General features: G+C 52.3%; 1 protein-coding gene across 1 annotated transcript in view; it reads right to left on the reverse strand.

The window, feature by feature from the left end:
- The window catches only part of CHST3 (carbohydrate sulfotransferase 3), a 45,392-nt gene extending 31,796 nt beyond the window's left edge, over positions 1-13,596 (reverse strand). The window contains 1 exon segment of the mRNA XM_017854645.1: positions 12,717-13,596. The gene's annotated coding sequence lies outside the window, so the exon portion shown is untranslated.
- Positions 13,597-13,830: the final 234 nt, after the last annotated feature.

Genomic DNA, 13,830 nt, shown 5'->3' on the forward strand with positions numbered 1-13,830 from the left:
CATGCATTATTCTGACACTCCTCTTCTGTAGTCAAATCTTCTGCCTCCCTCTTATAAGGATGCTTGTGATCATATTTAGGGCTCTCCTGGATAATCCAGGATAATCTCTCAACTCAAAATCCTTAACTTAATCCCATCTGCACAGTTCCTACCATGCAAGCTCACATATCCACAGGTGCTGGTGGCTCATACATGGACATCTGTGGGGGCCATATTTCAGCATCCCATAAGCACCTGCTTCCTTAAATGGGGTACTCCAAGTTAAATGCTTAGTACAGTGTCTGACAGACTGGAGGCCAGGGATGCTGCATCCCAGCTGGGCATGAGAATCACTCTGAAAGCTTTTAAAAAATATCAGTGCCAAGGGTTCACCCCTGAAGATTCCGAGGTAGGGGGAATCTGTGCCTGGGATTTTTTGTAAGTTCCCTAGAGACTACTGGGCAGTCAGGGGCGGGGTTGACAGTAAGAAGCACTGAATTCATGTCAGCAGTTATTCTTATTCCCCATAGCTATTTAGCACCAAACCTCAGTGGCCAGGACTGTTCAATAACTGTCTGTTGAATTGGACGGAACGGAATCACTCCTGGGCCCTTACACTGCCCTGGGATGGGCGTTTCTCCCTTCTGCACCAGGGCCTAAAGAATGAGGTTCTGTGGGCAGACAGAGGCTCAGGCCTCTGCATCAATCTCACACCCAGAAATGGCTGCCTGCGGGGGCTGGAGTCCTTTCTCCTCCCCAAAGTCCAGTTGAGGGGTTGACCTGGGCAGAATCTAGTCATCAACGGGCCATTGTTACTGGAACAGAGGTGCTCTGTGCCCATTTAACACTCCCCTCCCTTGCGAAGCTGCTCCCAGCTGAGAGCTGGCTTCTGGAGGGCTGTGAGGCTGGGGAGGGGCCCATGGGGGCCCCAAGGCTACAGAGGAGGAGGATTAGGGGTGGGGGCTGACAGTCCGCGGTTAGAGAGCAGAAGCAGTTTGGGATATAGGCCAGTCTCCAAAGCTGGCAGGCTGCAAGGCCGAGGTGCTGCTGTGTGCTACAATGCCAGGAAAATTTCCGGTTAAAGCTGGGAAACTGGGGACTGCCAGTGAAACCCACCAGGCCCCTACCAGAGCCAGCGGGGACAGCCTTCCCCATAGGGCAGTCACGCTTGACCTACCTTCTTCCCTTTAAAAAAACAGAAAGGTGAAACCCACATGCTAAATAGCGCCTTTCATTGCCTTTAGAAGAACAGTGTTTTCAGAAAGGCTGGGAAGGTTTTATGTTCTGCGGGTCTGGGATTTGAGAGGCAGGGAATTCAACCAGGGCTAGGCATAAATGTCCTTTTGCTTAGCAGACCTTTTCTACATTCAACACTATATATTAATAGTGTGAGCTGGATTTTAGGAGGGTGGTGTTAAAGATCCCAACGACAGTGCCTGACCAGCATCCTCAAGTATCTCAGAGATCCACAGTTCACATGTTAGCGATCAGCAATTCTCATCCATTCAATAAAGCAAATCCCCTGATGGTCTTTGCCAAGGGAGCATGTTGCCTTAAAAACACCCTAGGAGGGTGGGTCTCAAAGTGGGGTCCCCAGACTGGCAGTATCAGCCCCTCCTGGGAACTTGGTGGAAATGCGAATTCTCAGGTCCCACTCCAGACCTAATGACTCAGAACCTCAGGACTGGGAGCAAGTTGTTTCAGCACACTCTGCAGTTGAGTCTGACGTACACGAACGTTTGAAAATTGCTGGTCAACAGTGACATTTCTCAAACTGCAGGCTGTGCCAGCAATTTGGTAGGTTAAGATAAACTTTTTTTTTCTTTTTTAAACACAACAGCATTGTGTAGATTAGAAAATATCAGAATGCCTCTGTATCATAATGATAAGCATGAGTTGATAAGCATGAGTTTCTTTTTTCCACTCTGTTGCCCAGGCTGGAGTACAACGCTGCAAACACTGCAGCCTCGATCTCCTGGGCTCAAGTGATCTTCCTACCTCAGCCTCCCAAAGTGTTTGGAATTATAGGCATGAACCACTGTGCCCAGCCAAAATATGGGTTTCATAAGGCTTTTGTTTCAGTTATGTGTGGGTGTCTGTGTCTGAGGTTTTAGTCTAAAAGGTGGGGGAAAGCCACTGTTCTAGAGCTGGAATATGCTCACCGAGACTGGCTCCTTTTCTGAAATTTGTCTGAATGGGGAGATTTTGAAGGCCATGGCCTGAGAGTTCCCCATTCTCTCTTTCCCCATCCGATACAGTTATGTAGGCAGCGGACAGAAGGGAAGGGCTGTTTCAGGTCAGACAATCTTTACAACTCTGGCCTGAAGGTAAATTAAACTGTGCATTTTCCCTGTGCTTATAAAACTTTCTGGCCCTCCAGCCCCCGTGCTCCCACGCCCGCCAGGTAGGCCTGCCTATTGAGGTGTCTATACACATACAGACCAAATAGCTAAACAGTTCCATCTGGGTGGTGGGATTGGTGGCGATTTACTGCATTCTTCTCTGTATTTACCCATTGTACTTGAATTTTACATGCTAAGCATCTAGTATTATTATAAAAATAATATTCTGCCTGCCTTAGATATAGAAAAAAATAAACGATAAAGTCACTTCCTAAAAAGAATTCAAAGCTGACAGTCCATCTCTGGGTGGAAATGCAGAAAAGGGAAGGCGGTGCCCGAAGGGAGGGTGGCAACCATGAGCCTAGGGCTGGTGGTGCCCAAAGCACCACCCCCTCCCCCATCTGTGCCGGGCCAAATTCCACCCGTCCCTTACCGCCGAGCCCAAACCCCACACATCCCCAGAGCCTCCCTCTGTCCTCCCCCACAGCCATAACCAATCTCCCAGGGCCCTAGTCTAACCCCTCTCCCGCCATCTAACCCCTCTCCCGCCATCTAACCCCTCTCCCGAGACTTCGTCTAAAAAAAAAAAGAAAGCCCTTTTACACCTCCAATTCTCACAAGAGCCTGGCAGGCAACCTGGGTCCTCACCTCCAACCTCTCCCTCATTATCCAGATGAGAAACAGAGGTCCAGAGATGCTGAGCGACCCGCCCAAAGCCACCTGGCTGGAAGTTTCAGGCCAGGATGTGAAGGGAGGGCCTCCTACAACACGCTCCTCTCCCAGCACCATTCCTCTCTCTACCTTGCACCATTCATATCACTTTCCACCTTGTATCAGAGGTAACGTGTGTGCGCTATCGCTGTATGGCACTGGATAAATATGTAAGGAAAGAAGGAAGAAAGGAAGGAAGGATGCAGGGAGGAGGGAAGGGAAGGGAAGGAACCTGTACCAGGGCAAGGAGAAACCTGGTATGTTATTAAATTTCCCCTTGGCACTGGGCCCCCAAGGTCAGACATGAGGAGGCATCCGGGGAGAGGTCCAGACATCATCTATCTGTGCCTCAAACGCTCCTGCTCTTGACCCACAGAGCTGTGTTGAGCAGGGGACCCTCGGAGGCCATTTCCAAAGGCTCCACAGAGAAGAGGCAGGGTGCCTCACTTCTGGGTACAAGAAGAGCCCTGCATTCCCTAGAGGCCGGCTCCTCGCTGTCCTTTAAACATGGGCTGCTCATCAGGCAAGCTCCTGTGTCTTGGGCTTCTCATCTGCAAAAAGGGTATAAGGACAGCGCCTACCCCCTGGGAGTGCTGTGAGGACTCAGTGATCAATGTGTGTGCTTCTAGAACAACGCCTTGCACATAGTAAAGGGTAAAGAAGGTTTACTATGATTACTACTCTTGTTATTACATGAGCTCTGGGGAATGAGAGGTTACCTTGTGGATGAAGGGGGTAGATTATTGAGTTCATGAGACCCTCTGGGGAAGCCTGGCAGCACGGGGTTAGGAACCTGGTGACTGGGGCCCAGCACGTTGGAGATCCAAGCCCAGCTAAGCCACTTTGTTTTTTTTTTTTTGTCAAGACAGAGTCTCGGTCTATCGTCTAGGCTGGAGTACAATGGCGTGATCTTGGCTCACTGCAACCTCTGTCTCCCAGGTTCAAGAAATTCACCCGCCTCAGCCTCTCGAGTAGCTGGAGTACAGGCGCCTGCCACCATGTCCAGTTAATTTTTGTATATTTATTAGAGATGGGGTTTCACCATATTGGTCAGGCTGGTCTCCAACTCCTGACCTCAAGTGATCTGCCCACCTTGGCCTCCCAAAGTGTTGGGATTATAGACATAAGCCAGCGAGTCCAGCCCTGAGCCACTTTGTACAGTGTGACCAGGCAAGTGACTGGCTTCTCCAGAAATCAGCATAGAGGCATAGGAAGGCACAGGAAGAAGCATAGAGGCTTCTTCAATAAGAGGACGTGGTGGTGCTGTTACTACTGTTAAATGCTTCATGGACTTCCCTTCTCAGCTAGTGGCTCAGAGGCAGCTGATAGGATACCTTCTTTAAAAAAAAAAACAAAAAAAAAACTGCCTGGCCAACATGATGAAACCCTGTCTGTACTAAAAACACAGAAATTAACTGGGTGTGGTGGTGCACACCTGTAATCCCAGCAACTCAGGAGGCTGAGGCAGGAGAATCACTTGAATCCAGGAGGCAGAGGTTGTGGTGAGCCGAGATCGTGCCACTGCACTCAAACCTGGGCAACTGAGCAATACCCTGTCTCAAAACAAACAAACAAACAAACAAACAAACAAACAAACAAGCAATCAAGCTCCAGCCTGGGCAACATAGAAAGATCCCCTCTGTAAAAAAAAAACTTTAAAAATTAGGTGGAGCATACCTGAAGTCCCACCTACTTGGGAGGCTGAGGTGGGAGGATCACTTGAGCCTGGGAGGTCAAGGCTGCAGTGAGCTATGGCTGTACCAATGCACTCCAGCCTGGGTGACAGAGTGAGACCCTGTCTCAAATAAACAAACAAACAAACAAAAAACATCGAGCTTAGGGGACTCCGAATACACAGTCTGGCTAAGAGGCAGCATAGTTTGGTCAGATCACCCTTGCCATGCCCTGACCCCACAGCCCCAGCTGTGGCTACTGCCCTGCAAGACAAGAGGGGACGATGTAGAAGGGGCAGCTGGGAGGGCAGGGTTAGCCCAGAGCCTGAGACTGCTAGGCTTGGAAGCTGAGCGGGCAGGCTGGGGCTGGCTGCATTCATGCTGCGTGGGTGGCTGCTCAGGTCTGGGGGCTGGGACTGTGGGCAGCAGCACTGCTTGGGAAGGGGCAGCCTTAGCAATGATCATTATCATAATAACAGTCCTTGGGAAGAGTTGGACGCTGCAGGGGGCCCGATGCTATTTCCAGGTTATTTTTCAGGTTGTACCTCGGTCGACCTAATTGTGAAACTGGGAAGGGTTTTGTTTTAAAGCTGGACAAGTTAAATGCAGCTTACACATACACGAAACTAACAATGCTGAGTGTCCGAGTCCGGCATGGGAAAGAGACCGCACATAGACTGTTTTGTGCCTTTTCAACTTTGCACCGTGGACATGTATTATTGATTTTATAAAATTTAATAAAAGTAAAACCAAAATAAAAGTAGATTCCAGTTTTCTATCTGTAGAGGCAAAGTTATTTTGAGGCTAGCCTCTTGTTTGAGAAAAGTCATTTTAACAAGTCTTTGAATTTAGGCAGAGACAAAGGACAAATCCTATCACAGAAAGGAAAATTTGGGGGCAACTGGAAGCAAAATGGCCCCTCCAGTCTAACTTTAAAGGCTGCCTTCTCTGCAAGAACAAAGACAGGTCCCCAGAAATTGTTACTGCAATGATTGGGCCTGAGTCTGAGGAGGGGGAGTTACTGGTTTGAGTTCTCTCTCTCCTATAGGGGAGGAATGGCCACCCCTGAAGCCTGATGAGACTGGGGCTGGGGAGGGCAGACTGTGGACTTAGCAGCATTCCTGGGGGCTTCCCAGAAATCCTTGGGGTAGGGGCCAGAGTTGTACAAACTACACAGAACTGAGGCTTGGGGTACATTGATGTAGGCCTTAAAAGGCATGGGGGACCCCAGAAGATGGCAGGCCAGCAGACCTGTGTCCCCACAGCACCTGCCCATTGAGAGCAATGGCAATGTGCTGCATGCTGGGTAATCAGTCACCGCAGTGAGGCCCTTCCAGGGACAGGTACAGCCAGGACCAGGGTGGTGTTGGCATCTTGGTGGAGAAGGAACATTTCCCAAAGCCTGGAAAGGGCCTCTATGGCTTCATTAAGTGCTCTAAGAACTTTTCTCCTACCCTAGAGGGTCTTTTTCCCGAATCACAGGCAGCCGGTGACTGCAGAATGAATCAGAAGTGCAAGCCCTAGAGAACCGAACAGGGCTGTGCCACCCAGTGCCACAGGGCAGGCTGGCTCCTCCCTCCTCTAGGAAGAAACTGGCCATCTCCCTGCAGAAAGAAGACTTGAGTCTCAGTTCTACCTCTTTCCCGCTGAGGGAGCTCAGGCAGCCAGAAAACTTCTCTAAGTTTCAGTGTCCTCACCTGGAAAGCAAGGATAATCACACTTCCCTTGCAAAGGTGAGAGGGTATCATTCTGCACAGGGCCCAGCCACTGGCCCCTCCACTCCAGCTGGCCTGATGGGGGTGGCATAGGGAGAGAGCTGTGAGTTGCAGCAGCAGCTGCAAAGGCTGGCATCTGCACCCACAGACAGGCCAAAGAAGCTGGCACTGGGCCCCTGGCTTGACTCATAGTCCATTTCCAGGTGTGGCCACCAACACCAGGACAGGCACCCCCTGAGTCCCCGTGCTCCTTCCAGAGAGGAGAGTCAACAACATTTAAAGAAACTTCTCACCCCAAACAGCTGCATGGGTGGGATTTGCACAGCCAGTGAAGCTGGATGTTCTCCTAAATGGATCTACAGACTTCAAGCCACTCTAGGGAGTGACCTACACTCTGACATGAAAACTCCCTGTACTTCCTGTCTGCACTGTACAATTTATGGGGCAAATGTTGCGTATGTTCCACCTTCTATGGTTCTCTGGTGGCTTCATTTCTGGCCGGATGGCAGAGTGGCTAAGAGCACATCTGGAGTTGGACAGTTATGGGTGTGAATCCTGGCTGTGTGGCCTTGGACAACTTGCCTAACCTCTCTGGGCCTCAGGGATGGCATCTGTAAAATGAGACTACCTTGTGCAATCAGATGGATGAAAATAAAGCACTCAGCTCAAAGATGCTTAGTACAGAAAGAACTCTCAGACACTCAACTGTATATCCAGGAAGGTGGGGCCTGCCCGTCAGTCGGAATCTCCTCTAGGTCATGGCATAGTGCTGGTCACATAGCTCTACCAGGCTCTACTTTTTAAAAGTGATCCCACCCAAACAGCAGCACCATTCTCAAGGAAAAGCAACTCTAAAAGCTCGACACAGGCTTCTGAGCTGTCCCCTCCCCGCCTGGAATTCCAATCAAGGGTTTGGCATGGAAGCCCTTCTGGAAGCTCTTCATGCCCAGTGCCACTTCCAGAAGCTTCTGCCTCAGCAGTGTGTATGAGTAGGGCTGGGGCAAGGGCCCCAGGCAGGGAGGGGAGAGGTGGGAAAGTGGGAGACAGTGGCTGGGGAGGGAAACCCAGTGCAGGAAGCTGGGGTGCTGACCTGGCCCTGCGACCTGGGGTGTGTGGGTCCCCTTGCAGGACTTGGAGCACTGAGGTCATCAGGAGAACCACAGAGGGCAGACAGCAGGTGGGCGGCAGACAGTGAGACTCAGTGATGTCATGTTTTCCCCAAATGACTCAATGGTTTGCCCTGGGCTATGAATGGTGAGCTGTATGCTGTGGCCTCCGGGCCTCCCTACCCTCCAGGCCCGCCTGGCATCTCTCCCCGTCTCCGCCCTGTTCCAGGGACCCACAGTTGCCACATTCCTGTTCTGGTCCTGACTGTAGCCCCAGCCCAGGGCTCATCCCTGTGATGCCCCTGCCATGTCTCTCCAATCTTCACTTTGAGGGAAGACTCAAGCGACAGCAGACCTGGTGTTATTACTGGCTCTGACTCTCCCTGACTGAGTGACCTTGGGCAGGTTACTCAACCTCTCTGAGCCTCAGTTTCCTAATCTGTGAAATGGAGACATTGATAACAACCTTGCCAGGTTGTAGGGGCTTGGTGAGAATGACTGTGAAGAATCTGGCACATGGCAGGTGCTTAGTGAATGGAAAGAATGACATTCAAGGGCCTCTATGATCTGACCTCGATTTCCTTTTCTAGCTGCATTAAAACATATACCTATATAATATCAGCTCACCCTTCTTGATGCTCAGTGTGCCAGGCACTGCTCTCAACACTTGTATAGAAATACATTTTATTCCCGTATCATCCCCATGTGGTGGGTACCAGTGGTGAGAAAACTGAGCACAAAGAAGGTAAGCTACTTGGCCACGGCCACACAGCCAGTAAGTGGGGAGTTGGGGTTCCCATGAAGGCAGCCTGGCTCTAGAGCCTATGTGCGTAACCACAACTCCACCCTGCCTGTCTCTCTCTCCTTGTGCATCTATACATTTCAGTTCAGTCCAGTCAGACTCCTCACCAGTCTCTGTCTTCGATCTGAACTTTCCCATCCTCGTGCCTTTGCCCAGCTTCCCTCATGCACTGGAATGCCTGCCTCCTCCAGGAAGCCTTCCCCAAGTCTTCCCTCATGTCCACCTTTGTGGACTCATCACAGTGGGAATCAAAGGTGGTTACTGGGGCACCCAGGTCTCCTCTCTTCCAGCCTGAAAGTCCCTCCATCTTGCAGTGTCAGCATGAGCATAGGTGAGCAATACCTGGACAGGTGATGCCCAAGAACCCAGCACTCTGCGCCCCACTACTTTTGCAAGGACAGACAGCTTGAGGGCTGGAGCTGGGGCCACAGAACACTTCTACCCACCCATGGGGAGGCAGCCGGCCAGCAGGACTTCCTTCTCTCTGCTCAGGGAAACGACTCAGCCACGGGAGGCCTCGTTATTTGGGGATGGGGACTGGGCCGTTGAGCAGTTGAACGGCTGTCCACATGCTGGTGGGGTTGAGCAGTGGGCCCAACATGCAGCCAGCCACCAGCCCAAAAAGGGGTATCCAGGGCAGGCAGACAGACTAGTGGCGGGACTGGAGAGGCTTCTAGAAGGGTTTCAGGCTCATCCTCAGTATCCCAGCCCAATACCCACGGGATAATGACCTCAAGAGGCCATGTGCTGGGGTCCCACTCTTCCTGTCCCTTCCTTGGCCCATGTTAGCCACCCCTCCCACTCACCATGACTCCTGCCACCCTCCCCAGACACGAAGCACTCCCTCACAGGAGCATCCTGGACTGGGCCTGCCCCACCCTCCTAGCCAGCAGCCCCCTGAGGGTCCTGTGCCACATCTGTCACTCATTCCTTCCATAAACAGGTAGCGGCACTCACTGTTAAGTCGGGGGCTACAAGGATGAACAAGGCAGACAGCTGTCCTGCCCTTGCAGATCCCGTTGCCTGGTGCAGACCACAGAACACTGAACCAGCAATCACAATACTGTGGGCAAAGTGCGGCGAGGGGGACCCATGGGCAGCCATGGGGAGGGTCACCACCCAGGCTTCCAGGAGAAGGTGGCATCCAAGCCAAGGGAAAAAGGGGGAAGAAGGGAATGTCCTTGGCAGCTGGGAAGGCTACAGAGAGCAGGGTGTGTGTGTCTGGGAAATGAGGACAATTTGGAACGTGGGATACCGAGTCCAGGTGAGGCTGGGGAAGAAATATTTGCTGAAAGATCACAGGTCCAGACATCACTCAGGGTGGGGTTTCTGTCTTGCTGGAATGACCACTAGGGAGGCAGAAGTCCCTGATCTGCCAGCTCCCCCTTGCTAACTGAGACCACACTCACTGCCATTTGCACCCTTCCTGTGACCAGGTCAGGGCACGGGGAGCAGAATCAGCAGAGCGGGCAAAAGACCCTGATGCAGAATCCAAAATGCCCCACCCAGGGCAGCCAACAGGTACCAGAGTCAGACCTGGAGAAGGCCGAGGCTCACTGCTAGTGCCCACAATGGGCCATGCAATGCCAGCATTGCCAGAGCTTCCCAGTCAGAATGCAATGACATGCACTGGCCACGGTTTGAAAATGAATGGCTGTGTGCCGTTTCTCCTCTCGGTGCAGCCACAACGGGACAGATGCACACACAGGTGGTACTGAGAGCACAGATTCTGGAGTCAGCTGCGGGGTTTGGGCCCAGCTTTGCCCCTCACCAGCTGTGGCATGTCAGCAACTTATCCAGCCTGTCTGCCTCTGTTTTCCCATCTGTAAAATGTTGGGAATAACCGGAGCCACCTCTGGAGCTTCCGGTGAGAACTCAGCGAGGACGCCCTGGAGGTGCTCAGGGTAGTGCTAGGCACGCCAGCTGCTCTTACTATGATTGTCTCCTGTGCATGCTACCCCCAGACACCTACACCAGATGCAAAAGAAGGAAGAAAAGTGAAAGAGAAATAGCATGTGTCAGGGTAAAAAGAAGGCAAGTGCTTGACCTGTGAGATCACGGTCGGTTCTTCATCCTCTGGTGGCTGACACTGCTTCATGACTGGCAGGTTCTAGGTTCCTATTCTCGGGGCCTCTTCAGACATGTCTATCCTCAACCCTGCAGGACAGGCCCTCAGCTTGTCTCTGGGTCCCTGACAAGCCCCTGGAAGTCTCCAGAGGAAAGCCAGGCACCTGTAGCCCTGCCCTGTGGCTGGAGTTGTGAATTCCTTGCTGAAAATCAGCATAGTCACAGTGTGGGGAAGCGGGTGGCCCAGGGTGTTTTCAAAATATTTCCTCAGATAGCACTGTTTGGCTCACACACGTTAGCACTTTCCAGAATCCTGCAGATGGCGAGGCAGCTGGAGAGGAAGGGAGGAGAAGGGGGAAGCGGGAAAGGGTGGGGGGGACGCCCAGGGCTAAATCTCAGGTAGCTGTGTGGGCTGGGGCTGGCACAGGCAGGCATCGGAGCGGCATGTATGAACAGGAACAGCACGCACACGACAGAAAGCTGATCAACCTGCAGACTAGTCTGCAGACGGCTAAGCTGTGAAGCCGTCTTATGAACCAGAACTTTCTTCGGAAGCCCAATATGTAGAATTGGAACAAGTGGACGTGCGGAATGCAGGACTCACCCTACAACCACCCTCTCCAGAAGCCTGGCAGCAGCACGACAAAGCAGGAACCAGAACCTTCTGGCAGTGCCCCACTCCCCAAATCCCAGAGGCTTGCAGACTCAGCTCAGCACAGCCACAGAGAATGAGAAGAGCCCTCAGCCACTCCATGGATGCAAGGTGAGGACCCTCCACTGCCAAGCCCGGCTCTCCCGCTTCTCACCGGGTGCTTGGTTTTAAAGTTGGTCACTAAGTAAATCGAAGTTATTAAGAGATGGAAAATGTGCTTCCTATCCCACAGACCTAGTCACTCAGAAGAGTGCCTGAGTTTCTGGAAATCATTCGTGCCACCTTACACCACCAGCCCTGAGCTGATAGGATCGAGCCCAAAGCAAAGAAATCTGACATTTTTGTTCAGGTAGCCTACAAAGTAAATGAACGTATGAGGGTTTGCTCACAGGTAGGCCCCACCTTGGAGAGACATAACGAGAAAATTAGCTTTGGTCTATCCAACCTAAAGCAATGTTTAAGAAGTAAAGGTTCTCAGATGCCACAAAACTGGAGAAAAGTCCCATCATTCTGCACCATCAAAGTTAAACTCACCAACCAACCAAGAGGTCACCGTCTGCCTGCTGGGGAGGGTCCAAGCTTGGGACTGACTCAGAGGGAGCAGGGCTGAGCTGGGACCCCTGGCCGTCTTCTCTCCCATATACATGTTCCTCCTGTGTCCGGCCACCAGCGTCCCTGCAGCACAAGGACTGGCCAGCGGAGGGTGTGTTCCCTGACTTATGAGGCTCTCAAAGTCAAGGAGGAGGAACTGGGCGGGGAAGGGGCAGGTGTAACCACAGAGGCCAAATAAGAACATCCCGGGCTGGCCTCCTAGGTGGCTGTTTACTTGTGGCATTCAGAAGAGGCTGAGCTGGGAACTGGCTTGTTTATTTTCCATACTTTTTCTCCAGATCCTTTTCATAGAGTCCTCTGAAACCTCAGTAATAAATTTCCCAGGGCCCAGGGAAGCCACAGTCCCTCAGCACACAGCCATCCTTGTGAGGAGGTGGCCAGGGGTCGGGGGGGATCAAGAGGAAGGAGGGCGGCTGGAGACAAGAAGTCACTGGTGGTCAGGGGCTCCTGGGGCCCACCCCTGCCCTCCATGCTGGTGGGGGCCCAGGAGCCACAGACCAGATTTGGGGCAATGGAGACAGAGGGCTGAAGCGTGTCCACCAGCAAGCACAGAGCAAACCGTCCAGGCCTGTCAGGGGCCACCCCACACCCTGCTGTGGAGTCCACGGGCTCAGGGTGGGACCAGCAGCATTTTGTCATCTCTTTAGGCCTCAGGGAAGAAAAGGTGACAAATATCATTTCTGTTTTACAAATGAAAAGGAGAAGTGTCTCCTCTCCTGAGCCATGACCTCACGAAAGCCAGAGACTCTCTGAGTGTTGGTGGCATCAAAGACCCTCTCTGTGCCGCCCCTCTAGGAGTTCCTAGCAGAAGCATTCGTAGCCCCTCCCGGGGCTTCACCCAGCATCTGACTACATTTCCAAGAACCTCCCATGCCTCAGGCACTGGCATGGAACCAGGGGCACAAAGATGGATAGCCTCGGCCCCTGCAGTGGGATGGCTTCTCCCCACACCCAGTCCCCCAACTTCCATCCTGGTCAGCGTGTCCCCTCTGCAATGGAGGCAGAGAGGGCTCCAGTTTCTTTGCAGCGCAGTGCTAGGAAGGCTCTCAGAACTCACCCAGGCGGGCTTCCTGCGGAAGGTGGGCAGGGGCTGGCTGGGCAGTGCTCATCCAATGCTCCTGGCGTCCTTTGAAGGGTGCCAGCCTTTTCCATTCTATGGACACCTGTATCGGGGGCTCTCAGGGCAGAGATGAGGGTGGGTGGAGCAGTGAGGACCCTGCCCTAGCAGGGATAACCACTCTCGGCCCTTGGGGGCGGGGACAGAAAATACCACCGTGACTGAAAATGTGGCTGTCCCAGGCCGTTGCAGCTCCCTGGCTTCATGAGCTTGGCAACCACTGCACCTCTCTGAGCCTCATGTCCTCATCTGTAAAGTGGGTCCAGTGGATAACTGCTGTCTCCCTGTGGGGCGTGGGTATAAAAGCAAGAGCTGGGAACCAGATGAGCATGTGGTTATCACCTCCCCTGGCCGTCACGGTTCTGCCCTATCCTTCTCTCCTGTGGACCAAGCACTGCTGAGGAGTCCAGCTCTCCAGAGCATGTGGAGGGGCAGAAGGACAGCTGTGACATGGCCCCTTGTGTTCACCAGGTGAATGACAACAGGAGGTGTCAGGTGAGGTCTGATTTCCCCAAGTAATAGATTACCCTGGAGAGGACCAAAAAGGGGAAAAAAATACAGTAATATTTGAGGATATTTTGTCTACCTGGCAATTTCTTCCCTATTCACGGTATGGTCACAAGTGGCAGCTTTGCCCCAACTTCTCAGATAAGCAGTGAGTCATCTCTCACTGGAATTACTGCAACATCTCCCTGTGTGCCCCCTCAAATCTCCAGTTTCCTGACTCCAGAGCCACACAGAAGGCTCCAGCAGCCTGGTACCACCCAGCCTTTGATTCCCACAGCCTAAGGTATAATCCAGGCTCGGCAGAGTGTGTGGAAAAAGAAGAATGCAAGCAGAGGCCCTGGGACTATGTTAGTAAGAAGCATCAGGGCTGTTTCCCTGTTGCCATGGAGAACCAATAAGGACCTTGCAGACAGCCTAGCATGGTAGAGACAGGGTGGGTTCTGGAGTTAGACGATCCAGGTTCAAATACTGGCTTTTCAATTGTGGCAAAAACAAAAATTGACAAATGGGACCTAATTAAACTAAAGAGCTTCTGCACAGCAAAAGA

The sequence above is a fragment of the Rhinopithecus bieti genome, unplaced genomic scaffold, assembly GCF_001698545.2.
Source record: "Rhinopithecus bieti isolate Rb0 unplaced genomic scaffold, ASM169854v2 scaffold_36008, whole genome shotgun sequence".
In the NCBI taxonomy this organism is placed as follows: domain Eukaryota; kingdom Metazoa; phylum Chordata; class Mammalia; order Primates; family Cercopithecidae; genus Rhinopithecus; species Rhinopithecus bieti.